Source organism: Silene latifolia, chromosome 9 (assembly GCF_048544455.1).
Source record: "Silene latifolia isolate original U9 population chromosome 9, ASM4854445v1, whole genome shotgun sequence".
In the NCBI taxonomy this organism is placed as follows: Eukaryota; Viridiplantae; Streptophyta; class Magnoliopsida; order Caryophyllales; family Caryophyllaceae; genus Silene; species Silene latifolia.
Genome location: NC_133534.1, coordinates 177491842 through 177511842, shown reverse-complemented (window position 1 = coordinate 177511842; position 20001 = coordinate 177491842). Strand labels below are relative to the sequence as shown.

At 39.6% G+C, this 20001-nt stretch overlaps 1 long non-coding RNA gene across 4 annotated transcripts; it reads left to right on the top strand.

The window, feature by feature from the left end:
- The first annotated feature begins 15928 nt into the window (after positions 1-15928).
- Positions 15929-19763, top strand: LOC141600241 (uncharacterized). 4 transcript variants are annotated; one of them, XR_012524265.1, is made up of 6 exons: positions 15929-16278; positions 17230-17298; positions 17566-17643; positions 18096-18230; positions 19164-19206; positions 19507-19763. It is a non-coding gene; the product is annotated as an uncharacterized LOC141600241 (long non-coding RNA). The 4 variants fall into 4 exon arrangements; XR_012524266.1 differs by having other exon boundaries at positions 15949-16278; positions 17230-17329; XR_012524267.1 differs by having other exon boundaries at positions 16168-16273.
- Positions 19764-20001: the final 238 nt, after the last annotated feature.

Genomic DNA, 20001 nt, shown 5'->3' with positions numbered 1-20001 from the left:
TTGGAGTTCTTTTCGGCCTTCTTGTAGTCGGCCTCGACATAGTCCTTTTCTTTCTTTTCATATGTAGTGCCTTCCTCGGATGCCACAAGAATTTTGTGCGGTCCGTTTTGAATAATCCTCCAGCACTCCCAATCGTGTCCTTTCACATAGTGACTCATCATGTTTTTCCACAATCCGTAATTCTTCCCATCAAAGACGAGACACTTGAGCTATTTGGAATCCATTTATCACGTGATAGGCAGCGGAATATAAAACGATAAGATAAATGAAAAACAAGATAGGTCAGCCTCTTTGCGGTTAGGCAATCAAGAGTACGAGGCGCTGATACCAATTGAAGAGTCTATTGATCCAAAATACTCAGGGGAGGGGGGTGAATTGAGGATTTAAAACTTTTTAAAGCTTTTTCGATTATGTGTATGTAATTGATTATTTAAAGTTTATTAATTAAACTTCAACTAATCAACTAATGAAAGTAAACGAAGCAAGCGAAAGAACGATGACACACACGGTTTTTGAAGTGGTTCAGTTTCACAAGTCGAAACCTACGTCCACTATTCTCAATTAATAAATTTAGTACCTTTCTAGGGATTACAAATTTACTAACCCAACCCGTACAACTAACTCTAGCTGTAACTCAATGAGTACCGTTAAATACTCGAGTGACTAACTTACGCTAATAAGAAAGCACTAATGATTCTAACAAAGGTTCACGTTAAGGAACAAGTTAAGAAATAAACTAAGCACTATTATCTTATAACGATAAATAAAGAACAAGTATGCAAGTTTTGAAACACACGACCTTTCAAAATAACAAAACGGTTTTTCTTTGAAAACACACGGTTTGTTTTATAAAGTTTAAATCGATTTTTTATGCTTAAGGTCTCTGTTTTAGATGTCGTAAATAACAAAGTATTTATAGGGAAGGAAGGAGTAGGCTACACGGTTTTACACAAACCCTAATAGCCGAAATAATAAGATATAGAAACAAATCATATCTTCTTATTATCTCTTTCCTAAAAGCCTTAAAGGATAGTAAAAAATATTCCAAAAGATAGAATATAATCTATTCAAATATTATCTTTACTATAAATTCTAAGATTATGATAAGATTTCCTAAAACAAGAATATCTTTTATCATAAACAAATATATTAAGTAAGATATATAAGATATGTAAAGATATTATAATAGAATAAAATCTTTACCTAATATACCCTAGGTAACACGAGATATCACGGCTCATATGCCACGTGACTCGTGCAAACCCTAGCCATAACATATGATTTAGAATTTAGGTTTTAAGAGAGGCTATATTGAAACCCTAATTAGTAGCAAAGTCCAACTCATAAGTTGATCCATCATGACTACTAATCAACGTCCAATACAAAGCCGGACTCCTCACTAAACCGGACTTTATTATATAAATACTTTCATTAAAACAATTAAAATAAACTTTAAACAATTATAAAACAATTTTCGAGACAATTATAAGTCGTGTATAAAAACTCAGCATCTCAATGTTATAGTAGGAGAGCTATAACATTGAGCTCTTTTACTAGTAATGTTATAGCTGCAAAGCTATAACTTTACTAATTCAAGAAACTCATTCTTGATTAACATTACGAGATAATCACCTATACTATTCTAATCTTCAAGGAGATCTTCGAGTATAGGCTACGTCATCATCCAAGCTTGATTAATCTTTAGACGAACTCCGTCTTTACATACTTCTTGAATGAATCTTGAACCGTTTGATCTTTGAATGAAGGCTTGAACTTTACATGCAATCGTCACAATCTTCTTTGTTGCTCATAATAGGTTAATTCTAAAACACTTGACAAACGATTACACGCAACAAGTATATAAAATGTAAAACACCTTGACATCATCAAAAAATAAACATATAAGCTGTATGATCCAACAGAACTTATAACGAACTTTTGAAAATTGAGCTGGAGGGGAGTTGGGAAAGAGGCGCAACAAGAGCTGTGGCTCTTGGAAGAGGCGCAGCAGGTGCCGCGTCCTTTCCCGGGCTTGTCCCTGTCTGAGTAAAAACTCGCAAAACCCCGTGTTTCATTTCATAATAACAAAACACAAATTCTATTAAAACTCTCTCAAATTCCAACCAAAATCCGTCAAAACTTGATCAAAACGCGCCATTAATCATGACTAATCGAGGTATGTGTCACATTATAGCTTTTAATTCTTTTATTTGCTTAATTTTGATCGAAAAAATTAGGGTTTTTCAACCCAATATGTCGAAAATTTGGGGCTTTTCCCCCAAATGGATTTGTCTTGTAAAATTGACATTAGAAATGGATAATTGGCAATGTTAGGAAAGTAACCATGTATTCTTTTGGAATTTTCGTCAAGTATTGAGCATTTGAGCGAAATTGAGACGGTTTCTCAGCTGTTTCGAAAATTGCATCGAAAATGGCCTTAGCAATGTCCATTTTTTGATGAAATTTGGTTTTTTTGGAACCCTTGTGTAATGGGTAAACTTCCTACCATGTCGGATTTTCAATTTGTGACGACTTTTTCAAGACACTTTTTTAGGGCATGATCGCTATTATAGCGAAATGCTGCCGAAATTTTGACTCAAGCCCGTGACTAGGCTTGGACTTAGACTTGACTCGACCCAAATTATCATATGAGTGGTCGGGTTTCGAGAGAAATGGCCCAAGATGGCAGGAAAGGCCGTTTTTTAGGGCTTGAAACAACCCTCATCGAGGCTTGTCGTCATTTGACCCGGCCTAATTTACTTTAACTTTGCAGGTGACATTCCTTCAACGTCAGGGAGGGCTCCCATGAATGTGGACATCGACTTCGACTCTTCTCTCACTCTTGAGGAGGTGGTCAAGGAGGTAGTTGACGAGGTTGTTGATGAGGAGGTCGAGGAGGTCCCGAGGCGGGCAAATATAGGACGTGGTGGTCGCCAGCTAGCGGGGGCACCTGAGTGGGCTGAGAAATGGGATGGGAGACATCTCATTTGGGCAAGAGAGAGCCACCTGTCTTACAGGACGGCGAGGAGTTTGGTATGTCTTAAACTTGTCATTTCCTTATTACCTTTCCTTATTCACTTGCCGTTTCATTTCGCGTTAGCCTTGTGCTAAAGATAGCATTTGACCTGGACCGATACAGGATGCCTGGAACTTGAGGTCCTTTTTCGGCTACATGACGATGATGGAGGCCTACGAGAGACTGACGGAGGAGGAGAAGGCCACCATCGAGCTAGGACCCTTCATAGCTTTGGTGGGAGCGTGGAGGGCGATCAAGAAGAGGACGATTCGAGCTAACCTTTGCCTGATTCGAGCCTTCCTTGATCGGTAGTGGGACACGACCTAGAACTTTCACATGCCTTTTGGAGAGGTCGGGTTCACTCTGGAAGACTACGGTATGATCTCTGGTCAACCGTGTGGAGAGGAGGCGTTGGTGTGGCCGTTGACGGCCATGAGAGTAGACTCGACAAAGGCGAGGAGGCTGATCAGTTGGAACCTAACAGCGGGTGCTGCCACCGTTCCCAGGTTAGTGTCGAGTACATACGTCAGGGACTACATTGCGGGTAGGACCCCGACAACGGGGATGATGGATGGGAAGAAGGTGGCTCCTCCTGCGTCCACTGCTGAGCAGAGGGCTCGTCTGTGGTTGTGGTTGTTCTTGTCTTCGATTTACCTCGGAGACAATGGGGAGAGGCTGCCGATGAAGCTTCTTCCGTTCCTTTCTAACTTGAGTGACCTAGGTCGTTGCGACTGGGTTGCTCCTGGCTTTGCGGTCCTCACTCGCTACATGAGGGCCATGGTTCGTCCTGAGCTGATGGAGAAGGGGACTTCTCCTGCTACAGTTGGTCCTCGACTGTTGTTGGAGGTATGAACCTTTATTACGTAACATGAAAGATCGTTATTTCTTCCATTTCTATCGAATTGTGAAAGATCATTATCGAATATCTTGTTTCGCAGGCGTGGGTGTACTCCTACTTTCCGGGCTTCGTGCCAAAGAGGACGGAGCCTGAGCTAAGAGCGTACCCGGTCTTGAGGGACTGGGTGGTGTGCCGTAGGAAGTGCCAGTGCTCTTCTTACGACGTTTGTCGACGGGGCGTGAATGCCCTGAAGTTGAGCGTCGTAAGTACCTTCAATTACTTTCCTTCATTGTTATTTTTATTTAGGAGCAATCATAGAAATGACCCCCTTTCCCGTTTAGAGCCGATCATAGGAATGACCCTTTGTTTATTTGTTTTAGTGGGTGCCCAGACCTTGGGTGCACTACCCTGACGCTCCGGCCTTTGTGGCTGAGGTCCTTCGACCCAGGAGCTCGAGTAGGTTGCTGCTAAGGACGTCCATGGGACTAGTGCGGTACCTGGGCGAGCGTTTGACTCGGCACTGCTATCGTGAGATTTTCGTGGTTCCCATCGATCCTCCAGGGACGATGTTTAGGGAGACTTCTGATGCCGAGAGAGAAGCTGACTTGGCAGACGTTAGCGGGATGCCCTTCTTCTTCCTGGTGAGGAGTACTCTCTCTTTGTTCGCTAGAGGCTGCCGTACTGGCCAGCCGTGGTAAGTATCTTACTTTTTCTTTTTGAATTGTTTTGACAAACTTACGAATGATCGTCGAATAAAGAATTCATTTGAACTTCACAGGAGATCGAGGTGGCAGGCGTCGAGCCCCCGGCGTACCCAGAGACACTTGAGTACACCGATGCGGCGGGGATGACGACGATCTCAGAGATCCGCGACTTTGGCGAGGAGGTGACGGACGCTGGCCTGGAGGAGTGGCAACACTTAGTGAGGAGGGTAAGCCCCCAGCTTCGGTTGTCTTTGGCAGTCTTTATTGCATAAGAATACATTTGTTTATTGCATAAGAATGCATTCGTTCATTTTGAAAACCTTTTGCTTATTGAAATGCAGATGGCGCCATCTCAACACGTGGCGTTGTGGAGGATGGAAATCCGGCTGCGGGTCACGGCCATCGAGGCACTTGCTGGCGGCCGAGGACGACACGTATGAACCTCTCATTCTCTTTACTTTGAATTTTGTTGAAATTTCTTGCGTTTTGTTTTCAAATTGTTGAATGAAATGTGTAGATACCCAGTATCTCCACCTTCCAAAAACCACCCGATGATGATCGGACTATAACGTTTTTTTGATATGCGTGCGTGGATTGGATATACATGAGACAGTTTAATGCACTACTCGGATATGAAAAATGATTTCAAAAGTTTTCTAACTTCATTTGCATTAAAATAACACTATTTAGAGTTAAAACCGTTTTCGGACCCAAAACCGACTCAGAAACCCGCAACTCGAGTCAACCTGAGTCAAACTGAGTTAAACCAAATCTAGAATGTCTAAAATAATGCCATGAATGTCTTTATCAAGTAATATAAAGACATGATGAGAGGTGCATTAAAATGAAGAGTTGCTTGTTAAAAAAAAACATGATGAGAGAGAAACTAGAGAGAGCGAAAGCTCTGAAAAAAAAGAAGATCTGCTAGGTTTTTGTGCGCCATTTTTTCTGCAATAATGGTGCGAGTTACTGCATCCACCTCAAATTCTGCAAATAAATCTACACAAAATCCCAAAAACATGTCTAAATCTTCATCTCTTGTTATAAATAATCAAAAGAAAACTGGTCCTTCTGAATCTATTGTTACTAAAACGAAGAATGTTAACGAAATTACTGGTCTGGCTCCTTTTGACCTTGAATCTGTTGAAATTAATGAGAGTGGTGAAGAATGGTTGGTTCAGGGTAAGAGAAAGAAAGCAACTTTAGCGACTATAGAGGAGGATCCTAAGGATTTGATGCAAGTTACCAGGGAGGACATTCAGGAAGAGCTTAATTTCTGGAAGCCCTCTGTTTACTGTTTCATCCTAGGTGCGAATCCCCCTTTGGATGTTGTTGAAGGGTTTATCGGGCGTATACGGGACGAACTATCCAATTGATAAGGTATCCTTCCTACCCAGTGGTATTTTCCTGGTTCGTTTTCAGTCTGTACAGAGTAAGGATGCTGTTCTCAGGCAAGGTCATTTTTTGTTTGATAATAAGCCCCTTATTGTGAGAAATTGGACTGAGAATGTTGAATTAACAAAGGATGATGTTAAAGCAGTCCCTGTTTGGTTCAAATTGATGAACTTACCTTTAAAATTCTGGGGTAAGTGTCTCCCAAAAATTGCAGGACTTCTGGGTAAGTACATACGCAGTGATGTCTCTACTATGGAAAAAACTCGACTTGGCTTTGCCCGTGTGTTACTTGAAGTCCCCTTTGGTCAAAATTTACCTACTTTTGTTAAATTTCTTGATGAAGATGGTAACATTGTTAAGATTGTGGTTGAGTGTGAATGGCAACCAATTTCATGCTCTGTGTGTGGGGGTATAGGTCATGAAAGTGAGAAATGCAGGAAACCTAAACCAAAAGCAACTGAGAAACCTGTTCAACAACAGTGGATCCCAAAAAAGACCACTGCTCCTTTTGTGACTGTTAACCCATCTACTATCATTGTGCCCACTCCACAACCAGCTAAGCCTGTATCTCCTGTGGTCACTGTGCCTGTGACCCCTGCTGGGACTAGGACCCCTGAGGAAGTCCAGCATAGGTTGCAGGTTACTTGGTCCAAGGGTGGTACTTACAGTCAGGTCCAAACTCCTGCAAAACCACCTATCACTATGAGCAGGCAGGAAATTATTAGAGCAGGGAAAACCAATACCCACCTCAGTCAGTATACTTTCCAGGATGCCTTGAATAATGCAACTCCAAAACCTGGGATTGGCACTGCTTTGACTGGAAATACTAATAGGGTGGGGATTGGTACAATTGGTAGTGTGTTACTCCCTCCTGGGAGTAATGCATAATCTTGGCTTCTGGAACATTAGGGGCCCTGAATAACCCATCTAAACAAAAACAAGTTAAATGGTTCCTACATTCTCATCAGGTAGGTTTATTTGGGCTCCTTGAGACAAAGGTAAAACCTTTGTCTCTAAATGCAGTTAAAACTAATGTGTGTGATGGTTGGTCTGTTTCTATTAACACTTCTTGTCACATTGGAGGAAGAGTCTGGGTGCTCTGGAATCCTAGCATTTTTCATGTTCATTTTGTCCATTATAGTGCTCAGCTCAATCATATGGAGGTTACTGATATTAGTACAAAATTCCATTTCTACTGCTCCATGATATATGCCTTTAATGACACTGCTGGAAGAAAGTCTCTTTGGCATGATTTGAATTTGCTCTCAAGTGGAATTCATATTCCTTGGATCCTTTGTGGGGATTTCAATTGTGTCTTAAGCCCTTCTGAAAGATTGGGGGGTCAAACATCTGAGGAGGAAATGGAGGATTTCCAGGCCTGTATTGATCATTGTCACTTAGTGGATAGTCCTGCTGTTGGTTCCTTCTACACCTGGAATAACAAACAGGACCCACAGACTAGAGTGTATTCAAGGCTTGATAGAGTTCTTGTTAATAGTGAATGGCTTCAGTGGAGACCTCATTCTCATGCTCATTTCTTCAATGAAGGTCTCTTTGATCATACTCCCTGCATTATTCAGGATGCTACCAATCAGATAACAGGGAGGAAAAGCTTTAAATACTACAACATGTGGAGTCAGGTCCCAAAATTTCATACTTGTGTTGCTCTTTACTGGACTAAAGTCTGGCAGGGGACTAGAATGTTTCAAGTTGTCATGAAATTGAAGAGTTTGAAATACCCTTTGAAAGCTCTTAATAAGCATCTCTTTGGTGATATTGAGAATAGCACTGTACATGCCTGGAAAGTTTTGTCTAAAATTCAAGATCAGTTAAAGATTTGCCCTGTTAATCCTGATCTCATTGCTCAAGAAAAAGAAGCTGCTAACATATACAGAAATCTGCAACTTGCTTGTGACAATTTCCTTTTGCAGAAAACCAAAGCTACTTGGGTTAATCAAGGTGACAATAACACCAAGTATTTCCATAGTCTTTTGAAAAGTAAGAGTGCAAGGAATAAGATATTCCTTATTGAAGATATTAATGGTGTTGCACATACTAATGGGAGTGATATTCAAACTGCTTTCTTGCAATACTATGAGGAGCTTCTTGGTAAAACTGGGACTATCACTAATGTCAGTTCTAGTGTTGTTCAGTTGGGACCTGTTTGCTCTCAAGAGCATATTGCTATCCTCTTGTCACCTGTTACTAAAAAAGAAATCAAGGAGGCCATTTTTTCCATTCCTACTCATAAGGCCCCTGGGCCTGATGGTTTTTCTAGTGCATTCTTTAAAGATGCATGGCATATCCTTGGAGAGGAGGTATGTGATGCTATACTTGATTTTTTTCACTCTGGCAAACTCTTGCAGCAAGTGAACCATACCTTCATCACTTTGATACCTAAAATTGATATTCCCCAAAATGTCACTCAATTTAGACCCATCTCCTGCTGCAATGTTCTTTATAAAGCTATTTCTAAGATTCTTTGTACTAGATTAGTTGCTGTTTTGCCTGACATTATTGATAAGAGTCCGGGAGGTTTTGTCAAAGGCATGAGCATAGTTGAGAATATCCTAATTTGTCAGGACCTTGTGAGACTTTACAATAGAAAATCTATTTCTCCCAGATGTTTGATGAAAATTGATTTAAAGAAAGCCTATGATTCCGTGCATTGGGATTTTGTGGAGCAAATGCTCATAGCTTTGCAGTTTCCTGACAAGTTCATTAAGCTGGTTATGGTTTGTATTAGATCTGCTTCCTACTCTCTGGTTCTCAATGGAGAAAATTTTGGTTATTTTAAAGGAGCAAAAGGACTAAGGCAGGGTGATCCTATCTCCCCCTTGCTGTTTACTATCACAATGGAATATTTGAGTAGGATTCTTAAACATGTGACCACTACTATGCCTTTCAAGTATCACCCTCTTTGCAGTCACCTCAAAATTTCACACCTGATGTTTGCTGAGGACCTCTTGTTGTTTTCCAAAGGTGATATAACCTCTATTATGATTCTCTTGAGGGCTTTTGCTACCTTTTCTGTGGCCATTGGTCTACAGATGAACACCATGAAGTCAAATATTTATTTTAATGGTGTTTCTTCTAGTATCAAAGCTGATATTATGCAAGTTTCTGGTTTCAGTGAAGGGTCTCTGCCATTTAAGTATTTAGGAGTCCCTATTTCTGCTGGTAGAGTCCCTGTCAAAGATTATGCCTGCCTCATTGAAAAAGTCACTGATAGAATTCGAGGGTATGCTGCTAAAAAGCTCTCTTATTCACGCAGGTTAACCCTTGTGAATGCTGTCCTCACTACTCTTTATACTTATTGGGCAACAATCTTTATTATTCCCAAGGGGGTCTTGAGGAAAATTGATGCCCTATGTAGGAACTATCTATGGGATGGTTCTACTGAATATATGAGAGTCCCCTTGGTTGGATGGGAGAAAATTTGTGTCCCTAAATGTGAAGGTGGATTAGGGATTAGGAATAGTTATGCATGGAACCTTGCTGCTATTTGCAAGTTATCTTGGTGGATCTATACAAAGCCAGATAGCTTGTGGGTTCAGTGGGTTCACCATGTATATATGAAAGGAGTTCACTGGCATGTTTACACTCCAAAAACTGATACCCCTTGGAGCTGGAAAACCATTTATAGAGTTAGGCAGAAGTTTGAACTGGCCTTCTCCCCCTCTGGTCAATGGTTGCCTGGTTCTCATGACTATACACCTGCTAGTGGATGCAATTGGATCAGGAAGAAGCAGCATGTGGTCACTTGGGAACATACTGTATGGAATTCCTGGTCAGTTCCCAAGCACATGTTTATTAATTGGTTGATAACTCGTGAAGCCTTGCTGCTCAAGGATAGGCTCTTCCAAATTGGAGTCTCTCCTAATGCAGACTGTTGTCTATGTGATGCTGCTACTGAGACTCATATACATTTGTTCAGTCAATGTGTGTATACACGAACATTGCTGCAATTACTGAGCAGCAAATTGAAAATCTCACTGCCTGCTGTTAACTTACTTGGATGGATCTCCTCCAAACCTTGGGCTAAGGTGAAGAAATGGGTTACTATAGCTTGGATCCAGGCTGTCTACTACACTATATGGAATCAGCGGAATTGTGCAAGGCTTAATGGTTGTATTGTGCATCCTGATGCAGCCATTAAGCATGTTAGTAGCATACTGAAATTACGTAATATGTATTGGCTCAAATGTATTAAAAGAATTAGTGATGAAACTTGGGTAAAATCAATTAAATATGATTGATTTATCCTTGCTTTATGAATTGTAGTGTTTGTAATAGTTTGTTATGAGCTTAATGAGAATTTCTGACCTTTCACCAAAAAAAAAAAAATTCCATTAAAATGACCCTAATTAGAGTCTAAACCGACACCGGGCAAAAACCGACTCGAAATTCAAATCCCGACTAACACGGGTCAAACCCGAGTCAAAGACACAAAATACCTACCCCAAATATCACCCAAGAGGAATTTTACACGGCTAAGCAACCATCAAAGACCATAAATCACAACCAACAAAACATTGGTTAGAACAAATGGAAAATCCAAATTTGCGAAAAGGACAATACACCCATTTGTATCACAAGGTAGCTCGTGCCTAAAGCAGGTGTCTGCTTAGCCTCTACGCAAACTCAACCGACCTAACTACCCACATTTATCTATAAATACCAACCTTAACACAACAAAAAACTCACGCGAGCGTCCGCCCCCTCCTTCTCCCTTAAACTTCTAGACCCGACTTCCTAAGTCACAAAATCGACACGTGTTTACGACCTACCAATCGTAAACACAAGCCTTACACATTTTCTTTGGTACCGTCGCCGTGCATTCGACCGACCCATTTGACCAACTCAATTCATCAATCAACATGTTTTAATTAACATATTTTCAACATATTTTCAAAACAAAATCCTTTTGTAAGGCACTCTTTTAAACTTCTTTGATCGTGAGTAGTTGTTACGAGAAAACCGTCTCTAAAGTCGTCTACGTCGCAAACATCAATACACGTAAGTTTGAGGGTGTAAATATCTCACTTATTTCTTGCCTCTAGTTTTTTTACGAGTTTACGAGCATGAACAATGCATAACACGATTCAAATATAGGTTAGACGAGCCGAAACCGAGTTTTGGCCCGAGACAGAAGCCTTTTGCTATGCAAAGAGGCTCGCGCCTCTTGTGGGTTCTCGGGTCAGACTCAAACGTGTGTGTTCTCATCTTTCCTCTTTATTTCATTTCTTATTTGCAATCGGTTCTTACCATTTCAAATGTTTCAAATCATTTTTATGACAAACTTTTTAGCCATAAATTATAATCATCCTTGGTTCTTTATACCATGACGGTTTATTCCGTGACTCGATGATATTATTGGTTAATTACATTTTCATGGGTATTTTAACACCCTTTTCTTTTATTTACCATTTTTTTTCTCATTTGTTTACATTTGTAAGTATATTAGTTATAATTCATAATCATCCTTGGTTATTTATACCATGTCGGTTTAATCCGAGTAAGATGACAAACTTGACTAATTACAAAGAAATGAACTTAACATATTTTGTTCAAATCAAACATTTTACATTTTTATTTGTAAACTATGCTTTTCAAACTTGCAAATCCGACAAAGAATATTACTAACATAATAGTAATTATTCTGAGTCATGCAAATCATTAATCATAGAAAACGGTTTTAAACAACCTTTTTAACAACCAGGAGACGCCCCTTGGGTCGGCTCATGGCTCGCGCCCAAAGACAGCTCCTGTTTTCTACATTTCAAAACATGGGCAGACCCCTTTCCCACACCAATAGGCTCGCGCCCCAATAGGGCTGCCTGGCACTGTTCTGTCCCGTTTTTAGCACTTGTCTAGGACGGTCCCGACTACGGTTAACCCGTAAACATGACGGATCAGATTGACAAGTTTACATATATTTACACTTTGTCATTCGGCACCCTTTTTCAAATAAATGGATCATGTTAAGCATCATGAACCGAATTTGGTAAATGGATGTTTAATTTCCGTTTTCAAATGCAAATCAATCTAAATCCAACTTTGGCATCAATTTCATGCTATGTGGATAAACAAACCGACTTAGCAAATCATCACATGTTAGGTTAAGACTTTTGGATGCTTATTCATACATTTAAACCGTTTTATCAACTCTTGCACTTAAACAACCACGATCGATCAGTAGAGGCCGCTAACGCGGGCGGGATAGGGTGTCCGATTAAATGGCTTCCCAATACGTACCCTCACACCTTACTCAGAACCTTTGCATAGTCGATGGCCTTATCCAGGGCGTACGAGAGTCATTCTAACGATAGGATGCTAAAGGGGGACGATTCCTTATCTTTAGTACCTATGGCAAGCACCGCTTTTCGCCTTGATTGACTTAGGCATAAAGTGGATTTGAACGGGTGCCGGGCATCCCACAAATGCTTGGTGGCGACTCTGAACATCTCAAACAAAATTTCGAGACCTTTGCCAAGACGAAACGGACCGATCTAAAGCAATCCGGCCGAACACATTTTTACGTCACCGAGCGTGGCTTTCAGACCGCTGCATGTCCATAAATTGGCTTAGCGTGCAGGTGGCCCATGAATGTGGAGCGGCAGGTGGCATCACGCCCGCAGACTGGCCTGTGGCCCATGTCCACAGATTGGCGACTCCGCTGGGGAAACTAGGACACTTGTGTCTTTGTGATCCTTAGAGGTGAAACTCGAACGAGGTCGTGGTTAAAGTGCATAAATTGATATTACGGTCATAAGCCTAGTTCCTTATCTGGGCCTACAACCTAACCCTTTTCGACCAATTGGCTCGTCTCGTCGGCGTGAGTTTTCTCATCCCCGCGTTTCGAATCCCGATTGAGTCAAGCATACCGTTGACGTTACACAATTCTGTTTCGTCAAAGAGCTTTCATCACCTTCGAGCACGAGGCTAGGGCACCCTTCTTACACATTTTGTTTGGATTGGTATCCCTCTCGAAAATCGGAGTTTGATTGCTTGGTACGTAACCCACCCTTTTAAGCCAAAACCCGTGTCAGCATTATGCATATTATAATGAAACTGCGAGTGCTTATGTGTTATGTGATCATAAGTCCTTCCGTGTCATTTCAAAAACACCCTTTTGCGCCGTTATAATGGCCGTTTCAAACCACGGTCTTTCGCCGACCGTTGCAAACCCTTTTTATGCCGTCGTAATGACGACTTTTAAAACCGGTTTTCTACAACCGTTTTAAAAAACACATTTCGTGCCGTTATAATGGCCGTTTCAAACATCGGTGTTTCACCGACCATTGCAAACCTTTTTAGGCCGTCGTAATGACGATTTCAAACCCGGTTTTCACAACCGTTTCAAACCTCGGTCTTTTGCCGACCGTTGCACAACTTTTTATGCCGTTATAATGGCCATTTCAAAACCCGGTTTTTATAACCAATTTCAAATGCACCTTTTCATACCGTTGTAATGACGATTTCAAACCTTCGTTTCCACAAACCATTTCAAAATACCCTTGTACGTCGTTATAATGGCCATTTCCAACCACGTCTCTCGCCAATCGTTGCATTTCTCAAAGCGCCCTTTTACGCCGTAGTAATGACGAATTCTGCCCTCCAACTTTCAAAATTCGAAATCAATTTTCAAACAAAACCGTTTTTCAAACCGTCGTAATGACGATTTCAACCCGTGCAACTTTCCAAATTTCAAATCCCGTTTTCGAAATCAAATTTGGCTTTTCTAAGCCGTCGTAATGACGATTTCAATTCTCACACTTTTCGATTTGCTTACCGTCTTTCAAAGGTTAAAACGGTTTTCTAACCCGTCGTAATGACGAATTCAATCCTCACAATTTCCAATTTCAAATCATTTGAAAACAAATTTAACCGTTTTCAAATCCCCCAATTTCAAAATCAAATCATTTGAAAACAAATTTAATCGTTTTCAAATTTCAAATTCAAAATCAACCATTTGAAAACAACTTCAACCGTTTTCAAATTTCAAATTCAAAATCAAATCTTTGAAAACAAATTTAACCGTTTTCAAATTTCAATTCGAAATCAAATCTTTGAAAACAAATTTAACCGTTTTCAGATTTCAAATCCAATTTCAAACCATTTGAAAATAAATTTAACCGTTTTCAAATTTTCAATTCAATTTCAAATCCTTTGAAAACAAATTTAACCGTTTTCATGGCCATTGTGATGACGATTCCAAATTCTTAAATTGTCAATTTTCCAATCCGTGATTCGGAATTGCAAAAACCGTCTTCTGAAACAACACATTGTTTTCAAAGCCGCCACAATCTCAATTTAAACCGTCTTTTGAAAAAAAACCTAAGACAAACCCTTTCAATTAGCCGACCTTTTGAAGATCCCTACTCTTCGGAAGTCGTTCACAAAACGACAAATGAATCTTTTGAAAATTTCTATTTTCGAAAATTTCAGTCCACCATTCGGATTCAGCCTCGAGTCGATTAGAGTCCAGTCAATTTCAAGTCGAGTCGTCGAGATAACGTTGAATCTCCGCCGAAGTTAGTACCTACCTTCTGGCCTAGGTCGTGTCGCCTAATTGTCGAGACATCTTCAATGGCGTTAGCAGAGTCAAAACCTGTCGGGTTTTAAACCCGCATTTCCCCTACATTACGGGTCAAAGGTCAAGTTTGTGTACATGTCTCGTCCAACGGCATCAAGCCATCAACACACATCCAAACTAAGTCAGAAGTCGTCTGTCTAGGCAGCACTATGCCAAAGTTGACACTGTCTAGGCATCACTATGCCAAAGTTGACACTCGAGCCTAAGTTCAAAGTCGTGCACCAAGAGATCAAACACAAGAGTTCGTTCACGATCTTTAATGATCTCATAACCTAGTCACACCGTCGCGTCTTCACGACATAACCGTGTTTTATACATATGTGTCGTACCTGCCTTTGTTTGTCCAATCCTTTCCCAAGACAAGTTATAACGCCTATCGTTATGTCAAATAGGAATCCCTTGGATGCCATCGATCGCCAACCAGAAACTCAAGAAGCTGATCAACCTTCATCCGCCATGACTTCTGCTGAAACCAACAATATGGTCCTTCGACTCCTGGCTACTGTGGAAAACTTGAGCACTCGTCTCTCCCAAGTTGAGGACAAAATGATAACCGAGAATTTTCCCTCTTCTGATATTGAGCAAAGGGTTAAGCTCCTTGAAAGCCGGCTACTTGCCACCGACAAAACCAACCCTAGTTGGAAGGCTACCAAAACCACTGAAGCAAATCCCCTGGGAACTCCACCAAACAAAACCAGACGACTTCAAAGGTCCTTCCCTGACTTGGGTATGCCTTATGCCATAGCCTTGGAAAGGCTAATCACCAAAGGAAAACTCCAACCGATTGGTCCAACTCCGGGCCCTCTACCAAACAAGCGAGGTCGAAGATGGAATGACACTGAAATGTGCCTCCCCCTAAAAGGAGTCATCCTTGATATGATTGACAAGGGCGAATTACCATTACCTCCCTCAGCAAACTACACGAACAACCCTCCAGAAAACCCTATTGGACACAGTCATGAATCTTCTCTAGACTGCTCTCATCTTATCTCTCTTGATGATGAGAAAATTCATGCAATTGACGAAGATGGCCTGCAAAGCGCTATAATGATGCTCTCCGTCTCCATCAACAACCACTAGTAGAAAAAACCCCTATTGCGTCGGTCAATTTGCGTCGGTTCTACTAAACACGACGTAAAAAGTACTTATTTTAGGCGGGAATCCATTTCCGCCCTATTTTCAAGCTAAATGCGTCGGTTCTTCGAATAAACTGACGTATATAATGCGTCAGTTCTCAGCAAAACCGATGTATTTGATAAAATACATCAGTTATGTTACTAAACCAACTTATTTGGTATTATATTTTTGCATCAATTGTAGGTGAAACCGATGCATTTGATGTTTAATTAAAAAAAAAAAAAAACAATTAAACACTCATGTTTATCGTTTCATCACCAAACCCTGCTCACAACTCTCTAACAAAACCCCACCTCAATAGGAAAGCTCTCTAGAAACCAAATCCCCCCAAAAAAACCCACCGCCTTACCACCACATCGTCCTTACCTTTCTCGTCGGCGGCCTCTCAGCTCTCCTAGGTCGCCTGTGAGAACTTCCTTCTCCCATCCTCTTCGATTGGAGTCCTCTTTTAACTCCTGTCGAATTTTTGCTCTTTTTAGGAGGCCATCTCGTTTCTTTAGATGTGGTTTGGTGGATGCGATGGGCTGTTCTTCGTTTCTGAAATCAATTGTTCGCTCCTAAACTGGCAACCTTCCTCTTTCCCAGTAAGGTCAAGTTCTTCATTTCAGTCTTTTTTTCGTTCGAGGTTTATTAGATTGATTTTTTTTTTTTTTTACTTTGTTTGCTTCTTCCTGATCTATTATCTCTGTTATTTGGCTTGTTGTCTGCCGAGTCTACTCTTATTGTCAATGTTTGGGGAAAAGAAAACCCTAACTTTTGGTATTTTCTTTTTCTTTTCACACCCCTTATTTCAGCCTACTGAATGTATAATAGCGCTTCGATTCAAGTTTTCGATATTTTTGGGTTAATTGAGTGTTTGGACAATTGTTATGTGAAATAAATTTGGTAGATTAAATCGATTGATTGTCCTCGTCCGTCTTACTTTTAAGCTGCTTACTTAACACTTTATCATCTTGAGTTGTGATTGGGCCACTTATGCGTTTCCTAATGACGATTACGAGGACCTGGCTGTGTTGTTTGTGATGAGTTTTTGACCCAATTTGATGATTAGGGTTGATGAGTTAAGTTTCAGAGAAACTCAATCTGTAGCCAGAAATTTAGTGAGTTGATTTTGACCCACGACTGTAAAATAACAAGGATAATGTCATCTGAAGAAGATGCCCTTATCCCAAAACGTGCGGTTCAAGAAGACGTGCCTGTTGTTGAACAAACTGAGACTGAGTTATGGTTCAAGTTCACTTCTCATCTTTCACAAACCCTAAATCATGAATTCCTCAATTTAACATTCACATTTGTTATTTTAATCTTCATAAATTACCTTGGTTTGTTATATTTTTCATTTCTGTAATGCAATCTAATGGTTTGTACTTGTCGCCCCTAATTTCCATTTTGTGACTAAACTGCGTTTACTGAAAACTTGTCAAGAATTTGCAGGTACCAATTTATTAATGTGTTATTTATCTTATGATTCTTTCATGTGTGTTATTTTTAGCTTCATAAAGTATCTCCATTTGTTAATTTTTGGTTCATGAATATGCAGGTACCACTAGTGGAAGGAAGCAGTTAAACCCGAAACTGGAAGGAAGCAGTTGAATCCATCTTTTGTTCGGTATACTTGCAACACTCTCAGAGATAATTAGGTTATTTTTATTGAACTTGTTGCAGAAATCCATTTCACAGAGTGTTGATATTTAGACACAATCCATTTGGTCATATAATTTCATTTGAGCTGTAGCTCAAAGTGTAGTAACTGTGTCATTTTACAATTGTGGGTTCGAACAATCACTGATGGAAGTGAGAAACAATAGAGTTTTTAAGCTATCTTTCTTTCATTATATGTTGTCTTTCCTGTTCACATTTTTTTTGTTTGATTCAGGTCTGCTCGGTCTCCACTGAAGCTGGTTACAAGATTCCCCAACCATTCTCAATTTGGGACACTGCATGATAACTTTGTGTAAGATTCTGTCTAGTATTTATTTGTTGGATGTGGTATATCTATTTCAGTAGACATGTCAAAATCTTTTAAGTTGTGAAACATTATTTACGCAGAAAATGGAGGAGTACTTTGCTAATCCATCCATATGTTTATTCCCATCTACCTTTTAGTTATGAAGGAGTACTTTGCTTTTTATCGTGTTTATTCTAATGGTTTATGCTCTATACAAATTTGCTATCCTTAGGGCTCGGTGTTAGAGTTTTTCCGTGCTCAAAATCTCTGAATTCCCCTAAGAGTTTTGCAGCTTATTGCATACTCTACTGTTATATAGTTGTACTTTTGCACCTTCTTTTACGTCCTACATTCACCACCTCCTATGCTTATCATAAATGATATTAGATGGGAATAAAATGAATTGGCTCATATGAATCTCACAACCATAGCTTTAACTTCCTTTCATTCATTTGCAGTACAACTTCCTTTCAATTCTCAAAGTCTTTCGTTTGCTACTTAAATCAGTCTCCATATTTTAAGGCGAACACGAAGATGAAAGATTGGATTGGTCGGTTATCGAAGATGGGAGCTTCCGATGAATTGGCTGAGCAGTAAGCTTTGCAGTACATTTGTTTTTTTTTTAATAATTGTGTACCTTGGTAATCTTGCTATTTCATATATTTTGGCTCACATGTGTCTCACAATCATAGTTTTTTTTTGTGTTGCTGCTTGTCTTGAAAAAAATAATTAGTTTTTTTTAGTTTCATTGATACCTTATTTTAAGAATGTTAAGGCCTGATAAATTAATAGCCAATAGGCTTTTTCGGGGAGATTAGAGACAACGATGAGCTATTTGAGTGTTGTTTTGTTTGCCACTCCGTTATTTTTATGTTAAATTTTAGATTCTGAATATAGGTATGTCAATGGCTACTCATCCCACTTGATTTTTAATTAGTGACGATAGATATTATTCCTAGCATTTTGTCGTGGGTAATTTATTTATTTTCTGGCAGTCCCTTCGCTTCAGCGAGGATACATATTGTTCCTAGCATATTCTCGGAGCTTATTTATTTATGTCTGGCAATTCCTCGATTTCTTTTTCAAGTTTTTCTTAGATTGATGTTGAGGGGAAAAAATGTGGCTATATTGAATCCAATTCAACTAGCACAAGTGTGGTGCAGTACCTATTTGTATTCGCTCCACTGTTCTCTCTAATGTTAAAACGTTTTAAGTTTATCAATTAAACCAAAAACTGTCAGCTATGCAAAACATTTTATGCAGGTCTGTTGTCTGTTGCTTATGGTTAAGCTTAATCTAACCTTTGCACTTATTACACATTTACACCTTTGATCCGATTTGAGAATATGAAACCCTGGTGGTGTTTGCTAAGCTTCCCTCCTGTTCACTGATCAGTTTTACGATTAATTCTTAGCATATCTTTTAGCTACTTATCTACTTTTGTTGAATGGTGAGTGATTGTGTATGTCAAGTTCTTATCTTTTATGGGTATTAACTTGAGGCATTCTTTATCATTCTAATTGCAGACAATTTTCTAGGGTATGCGAAGTATGGAGTATTCACTTGCAGGTATGAACTACTCGTGAATTATATTCAGTATTGAGAGTATGTTTTTCTTTTGATAATTTAGTACATATGATTATTACATGGATTACATTAGCAACACCATCCATAGTAGGTTCACTAAATAATTTAAGGACATCACGTACACTGAACAGAAGACAAATCTAGCACCATAGACAAATAAACCAACCTAATTATGGGATTAACAATACAGATTCTCTGATGTTGGTCTTGGAATGGCCATGTTTAGTATTGTTGATTAATTGCGTTTTTGTTTACTTAAATATGATTTTGGATCATTTTCAGGTTGCCCTCCTCCAAGGAATTGTACCATTCATCTTCGCCAAGGAGTGTACAATGTTCATCCGATATTCTCAGCACAGCGTACCAGTTTTATTCTTTCATACTCTTTAATCTGAAATTTTGGCTAGAGAAGTTTGGGCTACTAGATTTTTAGAGAACATAGTATAGATTAGCTTAGTAACTAGGAGGTTTGCGGGATTATTTATACATTGGATTGTATTTGTAAGTTGTTTGGTTGAATGAGATATAATGTTGTTTTACCTCTGGTGCATTAGTGGGTGGTTGCATCCTTGTTGGCGGTTATTAAGTTTTGGTCTTCGGATTGTCAGTTTTAGCCGAAATTTCGGTAGCAAATTTTTATATATAAAAAAAGCATTATTAAATTGCATCGGTTCTTGAGTGAAATGACGCAAATGAGGGAAATGAATTGGCGCAAAAAGGAAATGTCAATTGCATCAATTCTAATAAAGGAAATGTCAATTGCATCAGTTCTAATAA